The sequence below is a fragment of the Arachis hypogaea genome, chromosome 14 (genome assembly GCF_003086295.3).
Source record: "Arachis hypogaea cultivar Tifrunner chromosome 14, arahy.Tifrunner.gnm2.J5K5, whole genome shotgun sequence".
Taxonomy (NCBI): Eukaryota; Viridiplantae; Streptophyta; class Magnoliopsida; order Fabales; family Fabaceae; genus Arachis; species Arachis hypogaea.
In genome coordinates, this window is record NC_092049.1 from 71022806 (window position 1) to 71029261 (window position 6456).

The 6456-nt window shown below is 41.8% G+C and overlaps 2 non-coding genes across 2 annotated transcripts; one reads left to right on the top strand and one right to left on the bottom strand.

Moving 5' to 3' along the window:
• Positions 1 to 529: 529 nt before the first annotated feature.
• LOC112745434 (small nucleolar RNA R71) lies at positions 530 to 637 on the bottom strand. Its single transcript, XR_003173363.1, has one exon. It is a non-coding gene; the product is annotated as a small nucleolar RNA R71 (small nucleolar RNA).
• Positions 638 to 5872: 5235 nt separating this feature from the next.
• Positions 5873 to 5976, top strand: LOC112746443 (small nucleolar RNA R71). The gene has a single exon (XR_003174328.1). It is a non-coding gene; the product is annotated as a small nucleolar RNA R71 (small nucleolar RNA).
• Positions 5977 to 6456: the final 480 nt, after the last annotated feature.

Below are 6456 nucleotides of genomic sequence, written 5' to 3' on the forward strand. Positions count from 1 at the left end.
CAGGAGCAAGGATAAGAACATTCTCGTGGAAGCAGATCCAGAACCTGAAAGGACTCTGAAGAGAAAATTAAGAGAAGCTAAATTACAACAATCCAGAAATAACCTTTCAGAAATTTTCGAACAGGAAAACGAGATGGTAGCCGAAAATAATAATAATGTAAGGAAGATGCTTGGTGACTTTACTGCACCTAATTCCAATTTACATGGAAGAAGCATCTCCATTCCTGCCATTGGAGCAAACAACTTTGAGCTGAAACCTCAATTAGTTTCTCTAATACAGCAGAACTGCAAGTTTCATGGACTTCCATCTGAAGATCTTTTTCAGTTCTTAACTGAATTCTTGCAGATATGTGATACTGTTAAGACTAATGGAGTAGATCCTGAAGTCTACAGGCTCATGCTTTTCCCCTTTGCTGTAAGAGACAGAGCTAGATTATGGTTGGATTCTCAACCCAAAGACAGCCTGAACTCTTGAGATAAGCTGGTCACGGCTTTCTTAGCCAAGTACTTTCCTCCTCAAAAGCTGAGCAAGCTTAGAGCTGATGTTCAAACCTTCAGACAGAAAGAAGGTGAATCCCTCTATGAAGCTTGGGAAAGATACAAACAGTTGACCAAAAAGTGTCCTTCTGACATGCTTTCAGAATGGACCATCCTGGATATATTCTATGATGGTTTATCTGAGCTATCAAAAATGTCACTGGACACTTCTGCAGGTGGATCCATTCACCTAAAGAAAACGCCTGCAGAAGCTCAAGAACTCATTGACATGGTTGCTAATAACCAGTTCATGTACACTTCTGAAAGGAATCCTGTGAGCAATGGGACGCCTATGAAGAAGGGAGTTCTTGAAGTTGATACTCTGAATGCCATATTGGCTCAGAATAAAATATTGACTCAGCAAGTCAATATGATCTCTCAGAGTCTGCATGGAATGCAAGCTGCATCCAACAGCACTCAAGAGGCTTCTTATGAAAAAGAAGCTTATGATCCTGAGAACCCTGCAATAGCAAAGGTGAATTGCTTACGTGAACCTTATGGAAACACCTATAACTCATCATGGAGAAATCATCCAAATTTCTCATGGAAGGATCAAAAGCCTCAACAAGGCTTTAATAATGGTGGAAGAAACAGGTTTAACAATAATAAACCTTTTCCATCATCCACTCAGCAACAGACAGAGAACTCTGAACAAAATACTTCTAATTTAACAAACTTAGTCTCTGATCTATCTAAGGCCACTGTAAGTTTCATGAATGAAACAAGGTCTTCCATTAGAAATTTGGAAGCACAAGTGGGCCAGCTGAGTAAAAGGATCACTGAAATCCCTCCTAGTACTCTCCCAAGCAATACAGAAGAGAATCCAAAAGGAGAGTGCAAGGCCATTGACATAAGCAAAATGGCCGAACCCAATGAGGGAGAGGAGGACGTGAATCCTAAGGAGGAAGACCTCCTGGGACGTCCAGTGACCAATAAGGAGCTTCCTTCTGAGGAACCAAAGGAATCTGAGACTCATCTAGAGACCATAGAGATTCCATTGAACCTCCTTATGCCCTTCATGAGCTCCGATGAGTACTCCTCTTCTGAAGAGAATGAGGATGTTACTGAAGAGCAAACTGCCAAGTTTCTTGGTGCAATCATGAAGTGGAATGCCAAATTATTTGGCATTGATGCTTGGGAAGTTGAACCTCCCTTGTTCATCAATGAACTAAATGATCTGGATCAACTGACATTGCCTCAGAAGAGACAGGATCCTGGAAAGTTCATAATACCTTGTACCATAGGCACCATGATCTTTAAGGCTCTTTGTGACCTTGGTTCAGGAATAAACCTCATGCCCCTCTCTGTAATAGAGAAACTGGGAATCTATGGGGTGCAAGCTGCTAAAATCTCATTAGAGATGGCAGACAGTTCTAGAAAACAGGCTTATGGACAAGTAGAGGACGTGTTAGTAAAGGTTGAAGGCCTTTATATCCCTGCTGATTTCATAGTCCTGGATACTGGAAAGGAAGAGGATGAATCCATCATCCTAGGAAGACCTTTCCTGGCCACAGCAAGAGCTGTGATTGATGTTGACAGAGGTGAAATAGTCCTTCAATGGAATGAGAACTCCCTTGTGTTCAAAACTCAAGGATCTCCCTCTGCAACCATGGAGAGGAAGCAGAAAAAGCTTCTCTCAAAGCAGAGTCAACCAAAGCCCCCACAGTCAAACTCTAAGTTTGGTGTTGGGAGGCCACAACCAAACTCTAAGTTTGGTGTTGAACTCCCATATCCAAACTCTAAGTTTGGTGTTGGAGAGTCTCAACAAAGCTCTGCACATCTGTGAGGCTCCATGAGAGCCCACTGTCAAGCTATTGACATTAAAGAAGCGCTTGTTGGCTCTCACATAGCTTTTGTATGTGGGTTTCTTGGTTGAGTCTTCCCTCACTGCATTTGCATAGAACTCCTTCACCAAGTTGATGTTGATTTTAGTGATTGGCTTAGTCAGGAGCTCCCACTTCCTCTTTTTGATCTTCTCCCAAACACCTGGGAACTCATCCTTTTCAAGGTCAAAGGGAACCTCAGCTAGTACCCTTTTAGGTCTCATCCATTCGGCTTGAATCTCATGGAAAACTGATTTGTATCTCCTTGCATCGAATTCCCTGTTCTCCTCCATTGGTTGCTTGTCTTTTCTTCTTTTGTGGCTAGATGAAGCTGCCATTGGTTCTTTAGTTTTGGGGTAAGTGACAAGCTAAAGTTGACAAGGTGAAGCAAGAAGTGTTGTTGGAAATGTGGGGAGGTTGTTTTCGGCAAGAGATAGTTTATGCTATGATGAAGAAAATGTGCATGAAGGAGATTTGGTGGTGTTGAACTCGTTCCCCAAGTGGTTCTTTATAGGGCCCTTAAGTGAAAAATGGACGGCTAGGGTGGTTTGTGAAGGGTGGCTTGATGGTAAATATATGAATTAGGGAGAAGGACGAATTGCTTTTCATTTTCTTGGAAGTATTCTGGGCGCATTAGGTTGTACATGTAGCAATCTTTTCTTGCAGAACTTCCTTTTCCCATGTGTTAGCTTCAAAGACTTGTGAACTTTCTTTTTGACCAAGCACCGTACCTCCCTTTGTCTTTTTCCTCCATTTTTGTCTTTTCTTTTGTACCTGCACAAACAAACAAGTTTGCTATCATTTTTCGGTCCATGTGAATGATGAACAGTACTTGCACATGTAAATCAATGATTGACTCCATGAGCTTATAGCCGTGACTTTTGTATGTATGCACACTTATTATTGGACACCAAACTTAGTGTTTGGTAAAGTCTCCTGATGACATGAAATCCATATTGGTTGTCCTTAATGAATGTGCATAATTCTAATAAATCATAGTCACTTTGGCTCTTTGATTCTAAACAAAGTTACTACCCTAAGTAATTGAAACCAAAGTATTAAAACATGCGAATGGTCTACTTGTCATGAATTTCGAAATCCAGAGGAACTTCTTGCTTTTCATGAACCGTGTTCAAAGAGGAACACCAAACTTAATGTTTGGTTGTGCTCTTTGCATGAAAAATTGAATGCATTTTGAATAAAGTTTGGGGTGCCCTCAGGCACACCAAACTTAGAGACAAATTGTATTTTATATGCAATGTTTAGTGCACTCTTTCAGCAGTTGTCCTGAGGATTCAAGTTCATGCATAAGAAACCATGCTTTATTAGATGCAAAACAACACAAAAAAGAGTAAGGATATTAAAAACATGGGTTGCCTCCCATGAAGCGCTTCTTTAACGTCACTAGCTTGACGGTTGTCCCTTGTTAGGGTGGATTGTAGTGTTTGACGTCTTCTCCTCTCACTATGCAAACGTCTCCACTTGATTCCTTCATGACCTCTAAATGTTCCATAGAAAGAACTTTCCTGATTGTGAACACTTGAGGGAGCTGGGAAGGAATGGTTTTGAGGCCAGGTGGGATTGGCAGATAATGACTTGATATCACTTTATCTCCCGGAGAAAAACCTTCAGTGGGAATTTTCTTGTTTCTCCACCCTCTTGGCAATTTCCCTATCATTCTTCCCTTTCTCTTGAGGATTTCTTCATTGACCCTTATGCTAGGAGGATCCTTCTGATCTGTTTCCATTGATTCTTGTGGCTTTAACTCTTGCAACTCCTGTTTGCCTTCCAAAGACTGTTTTAGAGTTTCAGCTGCTGGATTACTTTCCTCCAAACACAGATGACTACTATCATCCTTAGGCTTTTCAGGTTCTGGTTCAGGCTCAGATGCAGGTTTGAAAACTTTGAAAATGAGCTGTTCATCATGTATTCTCAGAATTAGCTCTCCTTGTTCTACATCTATGAGCGCTCTAGTAGTGGCTAGAAAAGGTCTTCCCAGAATGATAGGGTGTAGGTAGCTTTCCTCCATGTCCAAAATGACAAAGTCTGTGGGGAAGTAATAATCTCCCACTTTCACCAGCACATTCTCAACCACCCCTTCAGCTTGCTTCTGAGTTTTGTCAGCCAGTTGTATGATTACATCAGTAGAGCTCACCTCATTCAGTTGTAGCCTCTTCATAAGAGTTAGAGGCATCACATTTATGCTAGCTCCTAGATCACAGAATCCTCTGTCAATTTTTGTTTCTCCTATGATGCAAGGAATATAAAAACTTCCTGGGTCTGTTTTCTTAGAGACTGTGTCCTTCTTGATGAGGGCACTGCATTCTTTGTTCATTGTTACCGTTTGTCCTCCCTTCAAAACTCTTTTCTTGCTCAACAATTCCTTTAAATACTTGATGTGTGTAGGCATTTGATGGAGAATCTCAAGAAAGGGAATATTGATATGGAGAGACTTAAATGTCTCTAAAAACCTTGAATAGGTTTTCCCTTTTTCACCTTCTCCTAACCTCTGAGGAAATGGTGCTTTTGGTTGGTATGTTTCCATCGTGCCTTTTTGCAGTTCCTTGGCTTGCTCAGTTTCACTTTCCTGCTTAGCTTCCTCCACACCTTCCTTCACGATTTCTGGCTCCTGTTCTGAGGATCTGATTCCTTCTTCTTCTGAGACTTCTTTCAATATGGTGATGGCTTTGCATTCTTCCCATCTCACTCCCTTTTGTTCCCCTTTAGGATTCTTTTCTGTGTCACTAGGGAACACTGCAGTTGATTTGGGGGCCTGTTGAGATAGCTCTCCTACTTGAGACTCCATCCTCTTGAGTTTTTCACCATGGTTTCTTAAGGTAGTTCTCACATCATCCCTGAAGCTTTTCAATTCAATTATGTCCTGACCCATGTGTGCCAGCACTCCTTCTATCCTGTTTAATTGATCTTGAAATTGTTGGTTCGGGTTAGGTTGGGTAGGTTGATTATTTTGGCCATGATATGGTGGTTGAGAGTAAGTGTTTTGTGTGGCTTGGTATGATCTTTGGTTGGAGTTTTGGTATGTGGACTTGTTATGTTGGTTTTGCTGGTTTCCCCACCCAAAGTTTGGGTGGTTTTTCCAGCCTGGGTTGTAAGTGTTGGAATGTGGATCATATGGTTGCCTTTGTTGATTTCCTACATAATTGGCCTCTTCCCAATCACCTCCTTCAGTGCTTTCTTCCTCTTGCTCTTGTGTGTGTATTGCAGCCACTTGTTTTGTTTCTAATTTCCTGGTGAGCTCTGCTAGTTGCTTGGCAAACACCTTGTTTTGGGCTAGAATTGTATCAACATGGTTCAGCTCCATGACTCCCTTAGTGTTGTGTCTCTCTGATGCATAGTAGTACTCGTTTTCAGCCACTGTCTCAATCACTTCAATGGCTTCTTCCACAGTCTTTTTCCTGTTCAATGAACCTCCTGATGAATGGTCTACAGCCTTCCTTGATTCATAAGACAGTCCATCATAGAAAATATGCAATTGCACCCAGTCATGGAACATGTCTGGTGGGCATTTCCTTGTCAAATCCTTGAATCTCTCCCATGCCTCGTAGAGAGTTTCACCATCTTGTTGTCTAAACGTCTGAACCTCAGATCGAAGCCTATTGACCTTTTGTGGGGGGTAGAAACGTGCCAGAAACTTGCTTTCCACCTCATCCCAGGTTGTTAGGCTCCCCCTTGGGAATGATTCCAGCCACTTAGCTGCCTTGTCCCTAAGTGAAAATGGGAACAAAAGCAGTTTATATGCATCTTCCTGGACTCCATTGGACTTCACAGTGTCACAAATTCTCAGGAATTTTGTGAGATGTTGGTTTGGGTCTTCATTAGCACTTCCACCAAATGAACAATGATTCTCCACAAGTGATATTAGCTGTGGTTTGAGCTCAAAATTGTTGGCCTGAATGGGTGGTTTCTGGATGCTGCTACCACAATTCCCAGAGGTTGGGTTTATGTATGAACTAAGAACCCTCCTCTCAGGAATGGCATTGTTTCCATCAGCTCTCTCATGGTTGTGAACTTCTCTATCCATGTTGAGATCTAAAGCTTCCTCAAAATTGTCCTCAGATTCTCCTTCAGATTCCTC